At 29.0% G+C, this 18423-nt stretch overlaps 1 protein-coding gene across 10 annotated transcripts in view; it reads right to left on the minus strand.

The window, feature by feature from the left end:
- LOC105833995 (FAST kinase domain-containing protein 2, mitochondrial) overlaps nt 1-18146 on the minus strand; it is an 85856-nt gene extending 67710 nt beyond the window's left edge. For 3 of the 10 annotated variants that reach the window (XM_036286160.1, XM_036286138.1, XM_036286132.1), the window contains exons 1-3: nt 17973-18140; nt 11385-11540; nt 11033-11291 (exon numbers count right to left, since the gene is read on the minus strand). The gene's annotated coding sequence lies outside the window, so the exon portion shown is untranslated. Of the gene's footprint in view, nt 1-11032; nt 11292-11384; nt 11541-11789; nt 11940-17972 lie in introns of all 10 variants that reach the window. The other 7 variants (XM_036286163.1, XM_036286148.1, XM_036286144.1 and 4 more) reach the window with 4 other exon arrangements.
- Nucleotides 18147-18423: the final 277 nt, after the last annotated feature.

Genomic DNA, 18423 nt, shown 5'->3' on the forward strand with positions numbered 1-18423 from the left:
GAACAAAATAAATTAGCATTCTACGTTCCTTGTGTTGCTCATTCTTTAAACTTGGTCGGAGAACGTAGCGTCGATGAATGCATTCATTCTAAAAATTATTTTGGTCTTTTGCAACGATTGTATTCGTTTTTTGGCGCTTCAACGCATAGATGGAATGTTCTAGAAAATCAAAATAACTCAAAACTGACAAGTTTATCAGTTACCCGATGGTCGTGTAGAGCTGATGCTTCTAAAGATTTGATTGAAAATTTCGACGGAATTTATAAAGCTTTGTCTTCCATAGCGGAAGATAAAGATCAAAAATCGGATACTCGACACGAAGCTACATCTTTATTAAACAGTATGATCAAACTTGAAAATGTATTTATGGCTGTGTTTTGGCATCGTATTCTCAATCGATTTAATACCGTTAGTCAGTTTCTTCAACAAGTTGAAATAGATTTGAACACAGCTAGTAACATGCTTTTTTCACTGATCGAATTTGTGAAAAATTTGCGAGATAAATTTTCAAAACTAGAAAGTGAATCAAAAGACCTTAGTAAATTTGTCAATCAAGAATATTCTGACGCGGATAAAAGAAGAAAAGCAAAAAAGTTATGCGACGGTGTGAAAGAAATGGAAACATTTGAAAAATCTGATAAATTCCGAATCGAAACGTTTTACGCGATCATCGATAAACTTGTAAGTGAACTACAGAAACGGAGCGAAGCTTATAGCCAAATAACAGGGTTGTTTGGCTTTCTCACAAAACTATTAATTATTAGCCTTGATGAGATGCAAGTAAGTGCTAAAAACCTTATAAAAGTTTATTCTCAAGACTTGGAAGAACAATTGATTCATGAATTGGAACAATTCATATTGCTGCTAAAACTACAACCTAAAGGTTTTTTTTCAAATCAATATGGAAAAAGTAACAATCTATTAAATCCCTTAAAAGTTTTGAATTGGATAATTAATAGCGGTATGGTCGATGTTTTCCCAAATGTTTGCATTGCATATAGATTATTTTTGACTACTCCCGTCGCAAATTGTGAGGCCGAAAGGTCATTTTCAGTTTTAAAAAGAATAAAAAATGTGTATAGATCAACAATGCTTGATAGCCGTCTATCATCTTTGACGAGATTAGCTATCGAAACCGAATTGTTGAGAACTTTGGATTTCGACGACATTATTAAAGAGTTCGCGGAAAAAAAATGTCGAAAGAAACATTTTTAAATAAACAAAATGTAATTAAAATTAGATTTTTTATTAGATTTTTATTTTATTGTTAGCATTTATTTGTATAAAAACTTTATGAAAAAAAATAATTTGTATATCTTTTCTATAAAATCCCTCCCCCCTCCGCTTTTTCGTCAAAGGGCCTCCATGAAGTCAATAGTCTCGGGCCTCAAAATACCTTAATCCGGCCCTGAGTACATATATATATATATAAGTATGTATGTACATATATACATATATGCATGTGATATATATATATATATATATATATATATATATATATATCACATACATGTATTTATCCCTCTTTCTCTTTCTTTGTGTAAATAATGTTCTCTCCTAAATATTATATAATTTTTGTTTTTTGATAGTAAAAACAAAGAATATTTTAAAGATAAATTTGACTAGAAATAGAGAAACAAGAGAAAAAAGAGAGAAATACAAAAAAGAATTACATAATACAATAAATAAAATAAAAAAACAAAAAAGGAGCAAGAGAAGAAATAAGGAAAAATACAGGTAACAACAATAGAGAATAATACTGCTAATAATGTGTTTATATGCATGTATTTATTTTTATACGTACGTATGTACATATAAGGATGTATATACCTACATGTGTGTGTGTGTGTGTGTGTGTGTGTGTGTGTGTGTGTGTGTGCGCGCGCGCGCGCGCGCGTGCGTGTGTGAGTAATGCTTTCCTGTTTTTCCTTATGTTATACATAGTTCTGATAATTACTCGCAATTACTCGTGCCTACAAATACCTCTAAGAAAAAACAGTTATATTAGGTAAATTGTCTTATTATTCTATTGTTTTATTGTCTTATTGCCTTCTCTACAAAAAGAATGAGATGAAGTAAATGCGCTAATTATGCGCTAACTTTGAAACGGAAAAATGATAGACCAAGTACAGAAATACGTGCTTTCAAAAATAAATTTAAGATTAATACAATTAGCCAAGTATATTAAAAAAAAAAACTAAATTTAAAAAATTAAGAAAATTAAATAATTAAATTATTAAAATTAACCAACGGGATTATAGTAAAACAAAAACTTAGCGTCCCCGGCTTGCATTTTTTCTATATATCCAAGACTGTTATTGATATCAATAAATATATACACAAGAATACGATTAATGTGGCTTGGGTATTGTTTTATTATCTACCAGTTTTTGCTTCATTATCTGTTATTATTCGTAACATTTCCATTTTTTAAATAATTTTTTAATAGATTTTATAGAATTTTCCTAAGTCTTTTTTTCAAATATACTTGGCTAATTGTATTGATCTCGTATTATTTCTAAATGCGTTTATGTACTTGACATATCTTTTTTATCTTTGTAAAGTTTTTGATAGATTATTATTTTTTCATTATTTTACTTGTACAAATCATTTCCATATTGTATAACATTGATGGGTCATTGCGTTTTAATGAGCCGGGCACGCCAAGTTTCTGCTTCACTATAATCCCGTTAATTGATTTTAATCATTTAATTATTTAATGTTCTTTTTAATATATTTGGCCAATTGTGTTAATCTTAAATTTATTTTTGAAAGCACGCGTTTATGTACTTGGTCTATCTTTTTTCCGTTTCAAGATTGCCGCACAGTTGGCAAATTTACTTCACATCATTCTTGTTGTAGAGAAAACAATAAAACAATAAAACAATAGAATAATAAGACAATTTACCTAATGTAATAGTTTTTTTCTTATAGGCGCATACATACACTTGGCGCCTCTTTGTACCTTTTTTTAAAAAGATAATTTTGTTTGGATATCATATATTTTGTAGTATTAAGCATTTTATTTAGTATATATATCTTTAAAATAAAAAAATTATTATAAGAGAGAAAGAGAGAGAGAGAGACAAAATAACGAAGAATATCAGATAACAACAAAATAAAAAATAACATTGCTAATAATGTATTTATATGTATGTTTATATGTATGTATTTATTTTTATATGTACGTATGTACATATAAAAATGTATGTACATATATATGTTTATGTATTTTATCTCTCTCTCTCTCTCTCTCTCTCTCCCTCTCTCTCTCTCTCTCTCTCTCTCTCCTTTTTCTTTTTTTATTTACTATATCAATTCTCTTTTTGTATTTCTTTCTCTTTTTTCCCTTGTTATCTCTAGTCAAATTTGTTTAAAATATTCTTCGTTTTCACTATAAAAAGACAAAAATTATATAATATTCAGAGGAATACAAAAAAAAACAGAATAAGGGATAAAAGACACACACACACACGAATGCACGCGCGCATATATATACACATACATAAGTATATAAATATTATTACACAATATAATTTATTTACATGTGTATATGACTTACTTTATTTTACTCTTCTTACTTTTGCCTCTTAATTTTTCTTAACTATTTTTAATTTTTTTCCCTATCTCTCTCTCCTCTCTCCTTACCTACTCTTTTTTTATCTATTCTTTTATTCTATTTTAATTTCAAGTACAGTGTTTTTTCCTCTTTCTTTTAATATATAACTAAAAATAAAACATGCCACAAAGTATTAACTTATCTCAGAATATTAAAAAAAAAATAATTTGTGTAATATACTTATTTTATTATAAAACGCACAATACGTTATACTCCAATACGTTATAATCCAAATTCGGCACAGCCATATTTCTCTTCACGATATAATTTACGTACAGAAACACTAAACTGACTCGCTACTAACCTCGCACGCGTCATTAATTAACCATGAACTGTCACAAGATCGTTGTGAAACTCGTCACGGATTCGACCGATCAATCACGCGAAAAACAGATGACAAAACGCATACTTCTCGAGTCTACATGACTTTTCTAAAAAGGGATTATTAATTGTACAATTTATAATACTTGTTATTTATGTATTAAGTGTACAAATCTGCTTCCGCCGTTTTATAGAATATAGATAGATGGCTGTAGTGGTAAGTGGTAGTCGAAATAAATAAAATAATAGATCGTGGACATCATATAATAAGCTTAAGCATTTGTAAACATAACACCATCAAAATATTAGTCGATTTGTGTCTGCATCATAGTTATTCTCGATTGAAAATGTCAGCTTACGAGCCAAATTTTCGTCATTTGCTTGTCATGAACTACTAAAACCGACTGAAACAATCACAGGTCATCGATATCGAAAGCAATTAATGCGTTTGAGCCGAGCATTGAAAGATAACGGCCACAATACAACAATAGACACAATAAAGTGATTTTGCAGCATGACAATGCTCGACTCTATGTCGCAAAGCCCGTTAAAACATACTTGGAAACGTTAAAATGGGAAGTCCTACCCCACCCGCCGTATTCTCAAGACATTGCTCCCTCTGACTATCACTTGTTTTGATCAATGACACACGGCCTGGCTGGCCAGCACTTCCGTTCTTATAAAGTAAAAAATTGGATCGATTCATGAATCGTCTCAAAAAATGACCAGTTTTTTCGACGCGAGATTCGTATGCTACCAGAAAGATGGGAGAAAGTAATAGCCAGCAAGGGACAATACTTTAAATCGTAAATGTATAACCACTTTTTTACAATAAAGCCTCGAATTTCGAAAAAAAACGGCGGAAGCAAAAATGTACATCTAATAATTTTTACTCTCGCAAAGCAATCATACCACGAATGACAGCGACTTATCATCATATCAATATGCAGTACATATTATATTTAATAAGAAATTGTCACAGATAAAACTTAGAACTCTCTAGTGTTAAATTCATGTACTCGACAAAGGGCGACGACGTATCTTAAATAAAAAGTTACATTTTGGACTTTGCGTTACGATATCTTTTAGTTCGTACGTAAAAAATAAAAACATTTTTTTTTATAAATCAAACCCAAGTTTTTGATTAAACATTGTTAGAACTCAATCGGTTAAATCATTATTGTGATCTGATAATGATCTGATAATCTCAGGTGCTCGCAAGTCACGTACTCGTGTAAATGTAAGGTGATTTCGTGCTGCGCGTTTACTTGGCGCAAGACACTACCGTATTCCTCGATATATATATATATATATATATATATATATATATATACTGTACAAAAAAAAATTTTTTTACCGAATTTTTAGGCAATCTTCAAAGTAATGCAACTTTGCGAAAAATCATCCAAATTATACTGACAACGCCCAAAAAAGAAATAAGTAGAGCACAGTTCAAACTTTTTCCGCCTCAGTCCCAGCGGACGCTTTCATTTGCGCACAATACAATTAGACACGTTGCAATTGCCCACCATGCTATTAGACACGAAACATTGCACACCGTTCAATTGCGCACAGTTCGTTTGGACACAATTCGATTGAATACCGTTCAATTGGACACAGTTCAATTGCGCATCGTTCGATTGCGCACCGTTCAATTGCACATTGTTCAATTGCACACCGTTCAATTGCACACCATTTAATTCGCAAACCCATGTGGTGCAGTGAATGCTTTACACACACACACACGCGCGCGCGCGCGCGGGGGAAAGGTGCAAGGGAGGCCTTCGGCCCCCCACCTGTATCCACCCCATCCAAGTCGCTAACCTATATACACATTGCAAACGCAGCCATAATGTATGAATATTTAATATGCGTTTGATTGAACGGTGTGCAATTGAACAGTGCGCAATCAAACGGTGCGCAATCGAACGGTGCGCAATCGAACTGTGTCCAATCAAACGGTGTCCAATTGAACGGTGCGCAATGTTTCGTGTCTGATGGCACGGTGGGCATTTGCAACGTGTCTAATTGTACTGTGCACCACTAAACCTCTCCCGTCCCAGCGTCCCTCTTGCTAAATACTTTTAAGTAGCGGGCATTTCAAAATCGACTGGGGTTAACGTAACCCCATGTGTAGACAGAGGGTTAAAAATCTGGATTAATATTAGGAAGATTTTAACAAAAAACTTGTGAAAAATGATAACAAATTTTACTTTTTCCAATTAAAAAAACATGTTTAGTTTTCATGCGATACAAAACGTTCACACTTAACAAATCAAACTTTCGCCTAGGAATTCTCAAAGTAGAGTCTTTGCCCTTTAATTTAAAAAAAAAGTACATGTAATTTGGATGACCTTTCGCAAAGTTGCATCACTTTGAAAATTGCTTAAAAATTCGGTCAAAATTTGTCTTTTTTGCGCCAGTATATACCATATACGTGTGTGTATATATATATATATATATATATATATATATATATATATACATATATACAGGGTGTTAATAAACTTTCACATAATATTTATACCATTGTGTTGCCCACGAAAATCGAAGACGAAAAACTCTCTAAATTTTTTCGATTCCACGCGTACAGTTCTTATAATTATTGTCGGAAAATAGTGAAATATTGCCAATGTACGCACGGCTATAACGGAAACACGAGCGCAGTGGGAAACAAGACGATCGTCGTCGCTCGCCGCGAGGCGAAGAGAGGGCAAACAAAATTCATTGCTATTTGCAACGTTGTTCGTAGCGATAAGCGATGGGGACTAAGAATGGTCGACGATAGCTCATAACTAAAATTTTTCACATAAATTTTTAAACTGTACTACATAAATTGCAAAGCTAAAAAAATTAAAAGTTGATTAAAAACATTAAGAGAATCATTTCATAGTATTTTTATTGATATACTTGAATTTTAAATTAATGAAAGCGAATAATTCGTTGGAAATCTACTAAAGTTTATGCTCTTTTGTAATTTTACAAGCTTATCAAAACTGTATGTAAAATTAATATATTTTGTTATTATCCTTATACTAGCAGGTCACTTTACAGCTTTCGGAAGATGCGCCATAGTATTTTCAATGAACTACAGTTTTAAATTAATAAAACCGAATAATTAATTAAAAGTCTGCCGCTTCCGATTTTTTCTCGCAATTTTCCAACTTTATCGATTAAATATGTAAGGTTAATATATTTTTGGCCACATATTTTATACTTGTAGACCATTTAACAGCAAAAAATGTCATATTAATTTCATTAATATACTTAAATTTTAAAGAAATAAAAGCGAATAAATCATGAACAATTAATTGTTTCCTATTCGTTTTGGAAATTTTGCACGTTGGAATAAAGTCCACAAATTGTGAAGTTCCGCCGTTCGTGAAAATGTCTACTTACATTTTATAAATATTACGTTTATAATTTGTGACAATACAATTGCCAATAATATGTATAAAAAATTTTAGTACGGCAACATAATTCCTTTTTTTCTTATTAGGATTTAATCGATAAAGTTGGAAAATTGCGAGAAAAAATTGGATGCGACAAATTTAATGAATTATTTGGTTTTATTAATTTAAAACTGTAGTTTATCATTAAAAATACTATGGCGCATTTTCTGAAAGCTGTAAAGTGACCTGCTAGTATAAGGATAATAACAAAATATATTAATTTTACAAAGAGTTATGATAAGCTTGCAAAATTACGAAAGAGCATAAGTTGTAGTGGATACTTGAATTTTAAATCAATAAAAGAAAATAATTTGTTAGAATTATTCTCTTTTATTGATTTAAAATTCAAGTATATTAATGAAAATAATATGAAATGTTTCTCTTAATGTTTTCAATCAACTTTTAATTTTTTTAGCTTCGCAATTTATGTAGTACAGTTTAAAAATTTATGTGAAAAATTTTAGTTATGAGCTATCGTCGACCATCCTTAGTCCCCATCGCTTATCGCTACGAACAACGTTGCGAATAGCAATAAATTTTGTTTGCGTTCTCCTCGCCTCGCGGCGAGCGAAGACGATCGTCTTGTTTTCCACCGCGCTCGTGTTTCCATTATAGCCGTGCATACATTGGCAATATTTCACTATTTTCCGACAATAATTATAAGAACTGTACGCATGGAATCGAAAAAATTTAGAAAGCTTTTCGTCTTCGATTTTCGTGGGCAACACGATGGTATAAATATTATGCGAAGGTTTATTAACACCCTGTATATTACAATTAATTATTAGAATTATGTATAACATAAAGGAAAAAGGAGAAAAACATTACTTACACAAAGAAAAAGAGAGAAAAAGATAAATAAAATATAGACACACACACACATATATATATATATATGTGTGTAGGCACATCTTTATATATACATACAATCATATAAAAATACTTATATATGTAAACATATTTATATATAATCTAGACAATCTAAGACATTTTTTCCATAAATTAATTTGTAAAAATATAATATAATACGTACCCAGCAAACATCAAATATAAATGGAATATAACATGAGAGTAACATGTAACAAATGTTACACTCTATTTATATTATAGTTACGAAATATACTTCATATATGTGATATAACAAAGATATAAAGCTATAATATTACTCCGTTATTTATAATATGCTTTCGCGGGACTTTAACCTCAATCGTACAACATCTCGTGTATTAGGCGCTCTTTCCGCTAGTGGATGCTATAGTGACCAAAGAGAAACGTTTTCTCGCAACTTGACTTTACCCAGCAAACACAGAACATAGCAGCAACATTGCGGCAATGTTATAACATTGTAACAACATTACAGTAATATTACAAAATTTATTAAACATTATATAAAGAGGTATAGAAAATATTGTTGCATTTAATTAATATATATTATTTTTCTTGTGTATGATATATATCATAGATAACTTATTGTTGCGTCGAGACACTCCTCGTCTCACACACTCTCGCACTCACTCGCGGAAAGGAGAACAAGCGGGATTTCGTTCAACACCAACTTTATTAAATAGGAATTTAACAGATTTTCGAAGCGTCCTCCTCGGCAGGAGTCCGACACAAAACTGACTATCACATTATGTTTATAAACATTCCCCGGCAACCGGCCGATCGATATTATCAATTGGTTTCTCAGCTGACTGACGACGCGGAGTATACCGGACAACGCGCGGCGCGCAACATTATTATAATCTTTTCTACATGTTTTGTAGATTATGTTCAGTCAGTGACAACAATACAGATTTACAAGTTATAACCGCCTTTATATATTTTTTATTTTTGACATTGCATGTTAATTTTATACAATATATATTGTGGAATTAACGGTACATCGACAATTATACAATTTAGATCCATCATACAATTTCGACAAAATTGTATACGCTGCTTATTCGATGCATTTTTACACAAAAAAGTATGGCAGAAAAGTGTCACTCTATCTTGCAAATATATTAATCATTAAAGTTAAAACTATCAGATATTATCAAACCTGTTATTGACAAAATGTATAGTGATATGTTTTCTGTTTGATCCGCACAACTGCGCCATAAAGTTATATTTAAATAATGTATTTTTTAAGTAAATTTAAAGATTATTATTTGAGCTGCTAGTTCTATATTACATTTCTTAGTTACGAAAATCACATAGTATGTGTAAATCATACAATATATAAAGGCAGCTATAAACTTACAAATATAATTTATAAAAACGTATCATATTAAAACTAATTTTATATTACAGGATTCTGCCAATTATTCTTTCATCATTCTGCCAACTGTTCTTAAAATCTGTAATGCAAAATCTGAAGGATAATATAAGTTTATAAAAGCTGAAGAAATTTTCACAAAGACTAGAACAGGTAATAAATTATAGCCATTATATTTTTTTAGAATTAAAACAAATTATAGATAGGAATCATCAAATGTTCCCTCTCAAATTCCACTTTTGTGCACATTCCCAGAATAATCAAACGCACATTCACTGGTTATTCTTAAATTATTCTATAAATAAAAATATCCCATTTTGTAGTCTTTCATCTCATATGTGCCTTAAGGGGAGCAAGTCATGTAAATCAAAATTTTTTAGCAATTTTTTTTTCTTGCTTAAATTTATAGGAAATTTTCCATAGAATATAAAAAAAAATAGTAGAAACCGATTTGAGAGTTCCTTCTATGTTATTTTCGTCAAAAAATGAACGGTCGAATTGGGCAGAGCACTCATGTAGACGAGTCGGAAACTCAGTCTTTCGATCCCTCTGTAATAAATGTTAACCTGACTGTGTTAGAATAATGTTCAAAAAACAAGATCTGCTCTAACCCTGGAATCGCAGATTAGCAAAAAACTGCGGTAAGTTAAAATAAATTACGATTTTTTCACGATTTTGTTACTCAAATTTTAAACGCGTTTTTCTCCAAACTACTTTTTTAAAATTAGCGTGCAAGATAACTCAAAAACTATTCATCCGATTGAGTTCTCCTTGTGCATACATTTAGATAAATACTTTCCTCATAAATTGAACCTTTATTTGTAATTGTATTGTTTAAATAAATTATTTTTATTGCATAATTAACACGAAAATTTTTCGTAAAAATCAATACTTTTTTTCTACGTGTCGCCATTTTTACAATTTTGCATTATTTTCTTTAACAATAGGTTCAATCAATAACGCAAACCGTACAAAAAAGAAATCTATTTGGTTTTTTTGTTTCAGATGAATACATTGCACGCCGATAAGTGACTTCAACGTTAACGCATTAGATTTACATTATTATTATTTATAAAATACATATTATTTTTCTGTCAAAAAATATTTTTTTAGTAATTCAAAATACCCTGAATATTTCACAATAATATACCCTAAAAATTTCAAAAGAATTGGTTGTATAATTTTCTCAAACAAAATTCCAAAAAATCACTCAATTTTCAGCGCGTTACATGACTTGCCCCCCCTTAATTTACAAACAACTAAGTTAGAGAATCAAAAATATAAATAAAAATTCTGAATGTGATCATTGTAAATGTATGAAGAGAATTGTATTAATTAGAATAAATTGTTTCTGGAACAACAAAGTATTTAAATACTTACTTTTTAGTTTTTGATGTAACTAAGAGCTTTATCAGTATATTTCTGTGGCGTATATCCGGCTGGCATAGAATACATAATAGTTACTAAATGACTAAGACATACAGATGATCCTTGACATCCATAAACATATCTCTTATATTACAGCCTGTGACCACATTATCAGCACTTTAGTTAAATGACTATAAGTATACGATTAATCTGTATACTTTGTTGTAATTGTTTCAGATAAGATTTCACGCTTTTTATTTATTTCAATAATCTAAAAAAGATGGTTGTACGATATCTTTAAGAGTCACACAGTTGCAATACAATATTAAAATAAAATTATAACATTTGTCACTATTCATCTTACCTAGTCTGCCGTAAGATAATGGCATACTTGAAGTAAAAAGTACACCTTTGGATAATCCTTTTGATATGAATTGCCTTGCCAATTCTCTATATAATGGTTCGCTGAATTTAAACAGGGATGAACCTCGATGAACTTCTTATCATTAGCATACACCAACTTAGAAAAAAGAGAATTTTGGTGTAACAATTCTTCATAATAAAATTTCTTACTATTTTTCTTTAAAATTCGAATAATATAATGATAATAATATTATAATCTCATCAAATAGCTTCTTCTTTCTTAAACCTTTTGCAAAGGTTTTCTTAGAACAAGTTAGATCTTATAATACAGATACTTTCTGACACAAAAAAATAAACTGTTCACTTCATCCTATAACTTTTTTGGTTAAATTACGTTATTTGATACCTTCAAGATCCACATATTCTTTCGGACACACTGTACATTCCAAGCTGTAAGGTTAATCTCTCTTTTATATCTTTCTTTCCTTACTCGTTCACTCTTTCTTCTACTTTACGCTCAAATTAAGTGTTTCTTTCTTTCTTGCTTTTAATATAACTAAAAATAAAACATATAACACAATATAACACAAAGTATTAATCTTATCTCAGAATACTTATTCCATACAAACAATAAAAATTTTGTGTAACTTATCTGATTATACAACCCATAATGTTAGACTAATCTTCAAATTAAGCACAGCCGTATTTCCCTGCACGATGTAATTCACGATATATTATGCATAAAACTAAAAACTGACTCGCCACTAATCTCGCGCACGTCATCATGTTTCGCATGCACAAATAGCGAGATGCGTACATACGCATGACAGTTTATTCGTACCAATCCTCGAATGTTCTAAATATGTATTTAATATTCTAAATATGTATTACTGTATTGGTGAGCATTATATAATATTATTTATTACTTTTTTTTTACAGAAAACTGAACTCAAACGAAAGCCCTTGCACTCATGCCACTATCATGTCCTGACAATTTCGGATTTTATAAAACTACAGGAGACGTTGTGATTGATGTTGTGATTGTGATTGACATCTGGCAGAGCTATAATTTAGTTCAACATTACGTCATTGATGTCTCCTTTTGTCATAAAGTAATTCAAATTATTGAAGTCTAATATGTTTTTCTCTTATTTTTCCTCGTTTCTTATATTTAAAAAAATTATTTTTAAAATATATTTACTAATATATATATATATATATATATATATATATATATATATATACAGACACACACACTGAGCAACAAAATTAACGCAACAAAAATTTTTACCAAAATTTCACTCAACTTCAAATAATCGTAACTTCGCGAAAACTTATCGTATTGGAAAGTTCTTTTTTTTTATTTTAAAGCTTGAAGTCTCTACTTTAAAGAGCATTTGTCAGATTTTGATCCTCACCTTTTCCTTTTTCGGCATCTCTTCAAAAGAACGTGTTTTGTCTTTAAAAATTTTTATACTTTAACGCGCTCCATGGGGTGCAGTGAATTTTTCTCGTAAATTTTATAAAAATTATCGTAAAATATAAACTTTTCTCTACAAATTGAAAAAAAATTAAAGTCTGTACAATTTTTTTTGGCGGAGTTATTAAGATTTTAAGAAAAAATGGTTATTTTGATTTTTATCGATTATTACTCGTGAATAGATCAACGTATAGCGCTCCGCAAAAAATAATGGAAAATTGAAAATTTGCACTTCCAAATATTAATTGATAAGTTGGGAAAAGCGTTTAGGCAAATTTGGCACAAAATTCCGCAGGAAATTATTGAGAGGTGCATAAATATATAAGAACGTTTACAAGCAGTAATTGATCAAAGATTAGTTTTTATTATTGGGGTTTTATTTTAGTTAGTGTTTATTATGGGGAGTAATCGTACTATAAAACTTTGCTTTAGCGACGTGATTGGATCTTTCTTCACGACAATACATTGAAATAAATGAAAACCGTAAAATATGCGATTTTTTACGTAATTTGTAAAAATGCGATTTGTTGTTAGAAAAAATAAATCTATGAAAAAATTAATAATAACATTTAAAAGTGCAAACTTTCAGCTTTCCAATGCTTTTTTGCTGAGCGCTGTACGTTGATCTGTTCACGAGTAACAAGCGATAAAAGTCAAAATGACCATTTTTTCTTAAAATTTTAATAACTTTGCTTGAAAAAAAAAATTTCAATTTGTAGGGAAAAGTTCCTATTTTACGATAATTTTTATAAAATTTACGAAAAAAATTCACTGCACTCCATGGAGCGTCAAAGTATAAAAATTTTTGAAGACAAAACACGTTCTTACTTTTGAAGAGATGCCAAAAAGAGAAAAGAAGAGGATCAAAATCTGACAAATGCTCTTTAAAGTAGAGACTTCAAGCTTTAAAATAAAAAAAAGAACTTTCGAATAGGATAAGTTTTCGCAAAGTTACGATTATTTAAATTTGAGTGAAATTTTGGTAAAAATTTTTGTTGCGTTAATTTTGTTGCTCAGTGTATATATATATATATATATATGATTATCAGTAAATATATTTAAAAAATAATTTTTTATATGTAAAGTATGTAAGTTTATATGTATGCATTTGTTTAGACATAAGCTTATTTTGTTAATAAATATGTGTTAAATATATTAGGAAGTTTGTTAAAAAGACTATGTTTTAATATTATCTTTTTCCTCCATAATTACATCTATCCTTTATAATTTTAGCACTTACAATTTCTAAGAAGTCAAGTTCTTAAATTAATTTTACATAAAACAACGAAATTGTATTCAAAAAGTATTTTTTGTTTTATGTAAAATTAATTTAAGTACTTGACATCCTGGGAATTATGCTAAAATATATACATATACATATATAACTATAATTATTTTTCCTAACAGCAATATAATAGTTTATATTGCCATTACAAAACATCTCGTCTATGGTTATATAACAGTTCAGTTCTACGTTATATTCATGTTATATAACTACAACATCACATGAGTAAAGATTACAACTAACAGGAATGTAACGTTCATGTAATATTATCTGTTACATTCCGTTTTATTGCAGCAATGTAATGGTTATATATTGGTGTTTGCTGGGTATATATGTATATATATTTTTTTTAATGGAAAAGAACATTTGAACCATGGTAGCTGTTTCTTGATTATCTGCTGAAAGAAAAAAAAAAGAAGAGAGAGAAATAGAGAATAATAAACTCGGCCCTAAAAACCTTTTTCCAAAAAAATATATATTCTATTTTCTTTTAAAAAAGATGATTAGCACTATAAAATGTGTTATTGTATATTTTAACAAATTTACTTTTTTTATTTAAAAAAAGCATCAAGTGTGTTGTATGTTTAAATTACATTTAATTAGTTTAATATTAGGTGCACAAATAAGTTTCCGCCGTTTGACAAAAGTTGGGCGCCACCAGGAAGTTATGGTTAAAATTGTCAGATGTAAAATGCCATTATCGTAAAGTTGGACATCTGTCAACAACATAACCTTGAAATATTCGAATTTTTATCAGTATAATATATTCTTTTGTGTGCGAAAATGTCGAGTTTTAAGCCGAATAAGCGTCATTTGCGGGAACTTTTGATTTACTTCTTCAATTTGAAGAAATCTGCAGCTGAGGCGCATCGATTGCTTGTAGAAGCATATGGTGAGGCTGCCTTAAGTGAGAGAAGTTGTCGTGAGTGGTTTCGAAAGTTTAAGAACGGTGAATTTGACATCGAAGACAAAGAACGTAGCGGAAGGCCGAAGACGCGGAATTGGAAGCATTATTGGATCAAGATTCATGCCAAACGCAAAGTAGTGGCAAGCGATGGACAATACTTGGAATAAAACATAAGGTTCCGTTCTTTCACAATAAATGCCCAATTTTTGATAAAAAACGGCGGAAACTTATTTGTACACCTAATAATTTTGAATTTTTTAAACATTAATTATTAATTTATTTAAAAATTTGTTCAAAAATATATTAAGCATTTAATTAATTAATACTTAACAAAATTGATGTTGTTCATTAATATTTAAATGTTATACTCAATAATATAGTACATGTTAATTGTGTGAGATAAATGTACTTTAATGCATTTTAATTCTTTGAACAGAATTTTCTTAAGGCAGCTAAAAGGTTAATAATCGAAATTGATCACAATGATCTATAAAATAATAATAATGTTTAATTAACGCTTTAAAATTTTAACAGATAGAAATATACTTATCAATGTGATTAATTACGAGTAATTAATTTTTTAATTTCTTTACAAAATTTAAAATTTTTTTTCTATAATTAAAGTTTTCCATACTTAAAAACAGACAAAAATATAATCTGTAACAATCACAAAATTTTATACAATTTCGTATAAAATTTCGTAATCGTTATGTGCAGACTGTGTTATTGACTGTACTTTAATTGTAGAAAAGAATTTCTTTCAGGCAATTAAAAGATTTGTAAATTGGAATAATAATTATAATTATATTGTTTCAATTATTTCAGTTGTAAAAAATCAACTTATTGTAGGACTATAGTAAACAATCAAATTCAACAGTAATATAAGACCCGGTTCCACAACTCACGGTTAACTGCTAACGGGAGATTAATCGACTATCTATCTTTCTCTGTATTATTATATAAGGAGAGACAGAAAATCTATTAACCTCCCGTTAGCAGTTAACCGTGAGTTGTGGAACCGGGCCTAAATAATGTATATTTATTAATATATTATTAAAATATAAATGTCAATTTTAATAAATATTTAACAAAATGTATAATTATAAATTGAGTTGAGAGAATTACAGGTAAGTTTTTTAGTTCATTGATTGATTAATCTCATGTGTTAATACTTTCATATACAAAGCTCGGAAATTATGATCTCGTAAATTGTGTAATGTAACTCAATTTAAGTCGTACATAATAATTTTTTTTTGTAAAAATATATATACTCTAAATAAGATGCTTAATACTACAAAATGTGTGATATTCCAACAAAATTATCTTTTTCCTTAAAAAAAGATATAAAAAGGCGCCAAGTGTATATATATACGCTCTTAAAAAAAACTATTATATTAGGTAAATTGTCTTATTATCCTATTGCTTTATTGTTTTATTGTCGTCCCTGTAAATATAATTATATAAAGTAAATGTGCCAAATATAAGAATATTTATACAAAATTTATTTATTATAACTTTTTACTAAAATATTTAATAATAAACAGGCTTGATGATCAAATGATTGAATGATTAAAATTAACTGATGGGATTATAGTGAAGCAAAAACTTGGCGTGTCTGGGTTGTTAAAATGCTATGACCCATCAATGTTATACAATATAGAAATTATTTGTACAAATAAAATAATTAAAAAATAACTCCCAAAATTTTACAAAAATAAAAAATATGTCAAGTACATAAATGCATTCAAAAAATGGTACAAGAGCAATACAATTAGCCAAGCATATTTAAAAAAAACTTAGAAAAACCCTATAAAAAATTTATTATTAGTAATATTTCTATTTAAAAAATAGAAATATTATTAATAATAGCAGATAGTGAAGCAAAAACTCAGATAGTAAAACAAAACCCAACCCACATTAATCACATTCTTGTATATATATTTATTGATATCAATACCATAGTTTTGGAAATATAGAAAAAATGCGAACCAGGCATGCCAAGTTTTTGCTTCACTATAATCCTGTTAGTTAATTTTAATCATTCAATCGTTTGATTATCAAGCCCGTTTATTATTAAATATTTTAATAAAAAGTTATAATAATTAAATATGGTATATATATTCATATATTTGGTATATTTACTTCATATCATTATATTTGTAGGGACAATAATAAGACAATAAAGCAATAGAACAATAAGACAATTTACCTAATATAATAGATTTTTTAAGGGCACATATACATACACTTGACGTCTTTTTTACCTTTTTTTTAAGTTTTATATTACAGCAAAATATTCTATGTCAAAACAAAGATAAAAAATATCTTTGAGTTAAGAAATTCTGCTTTATGTGATTTTTTCCTGTGTCTTCATTATTCTCACCTGTTTTAATTATCCCAAAAATTACCCAGCTAATACATATTTCAAGATAATAGAAGAAATCCGAAAAATGTCTTAAAAATATAATTTTCAACTTTAAATCGCCAAATTTTTTCGCAAGGATATCGATTTGTCATTCAACAGATAAAACAAAATCATAAAAAATAATAAAAATTATTTCTTACATTAAACTTTTATTATTTAAAAAAAAAAATTTTTTTAAATAAATGTAATAAACATAAAATTAAACAAATTTTTAATTTTATGAAAAAAGGCATTGAATGAATTTATACACCTAATAGTGACAACTTCGAAGGCACAAATGGCAATCAATATTATCTTGCGATACACATTCCAACATTTGAAATAATCATTTGTAAAATTTTTATTCAAATAAACAAATTTGGATAATTTATCTAAGATTGTTAATTAAATGCTAAATATTTGTGAATAACTAGCACGTAATTTCTAATGATAAAAGAAAGGTTAGGAACTACTGAATGTCAGATTAAGTTATTAAACGTTCTTTGCACTTACAGTTATTAATATTTATTATTTTTTGTACCTTGAAGAATTACGAGCAATATCAACGACGCTATAAACACAATACAATGCAAAATCTACTGAATAATAACTTGTTACTTTTAAATTACGTACACATGCTTTAAATACGGACTGCGTTCCAAAATTCATTGCCAGTGTTGCCAGTACTGATGAAACAATTTTCCGAAAAGTAGAGAGTAAAGACCTATAATCAAATGGTCTGTTCTTTCTAGCTGCACTGTTGTACTGGTGCAATAAGTTAAAGTAAGGGCCACCGCACAAACTCTTCCATAACGCGTTACGTTACGTTAAGTACTCCATACGAACCTAAGTTGTACTTAAAATTTAACTTAAATCAACGCACAAAGAAATCCTTAACGTAAGTTCTTAAGTTCTTACGTTAAGGATTTCTTTGTGCGTTGATTTAAGTTAAATTTTAAGTACA

This window comes from Monomorium pharaonis, chromosome 1, assembly GCF_013373865.1.
Source record: "Monomorium pharaonis isolate MP-MQ-018 chromosome 1, ASM1337386v2, whole genome shotgun sequence".
Taxonomy (NCBI): domain Eukaryota; kingdom Metazoa; phylum Arthropoda; class Insecta; order Hymenoptera; family Formicidae; genus Monomorium; species Monomorium pharaonis.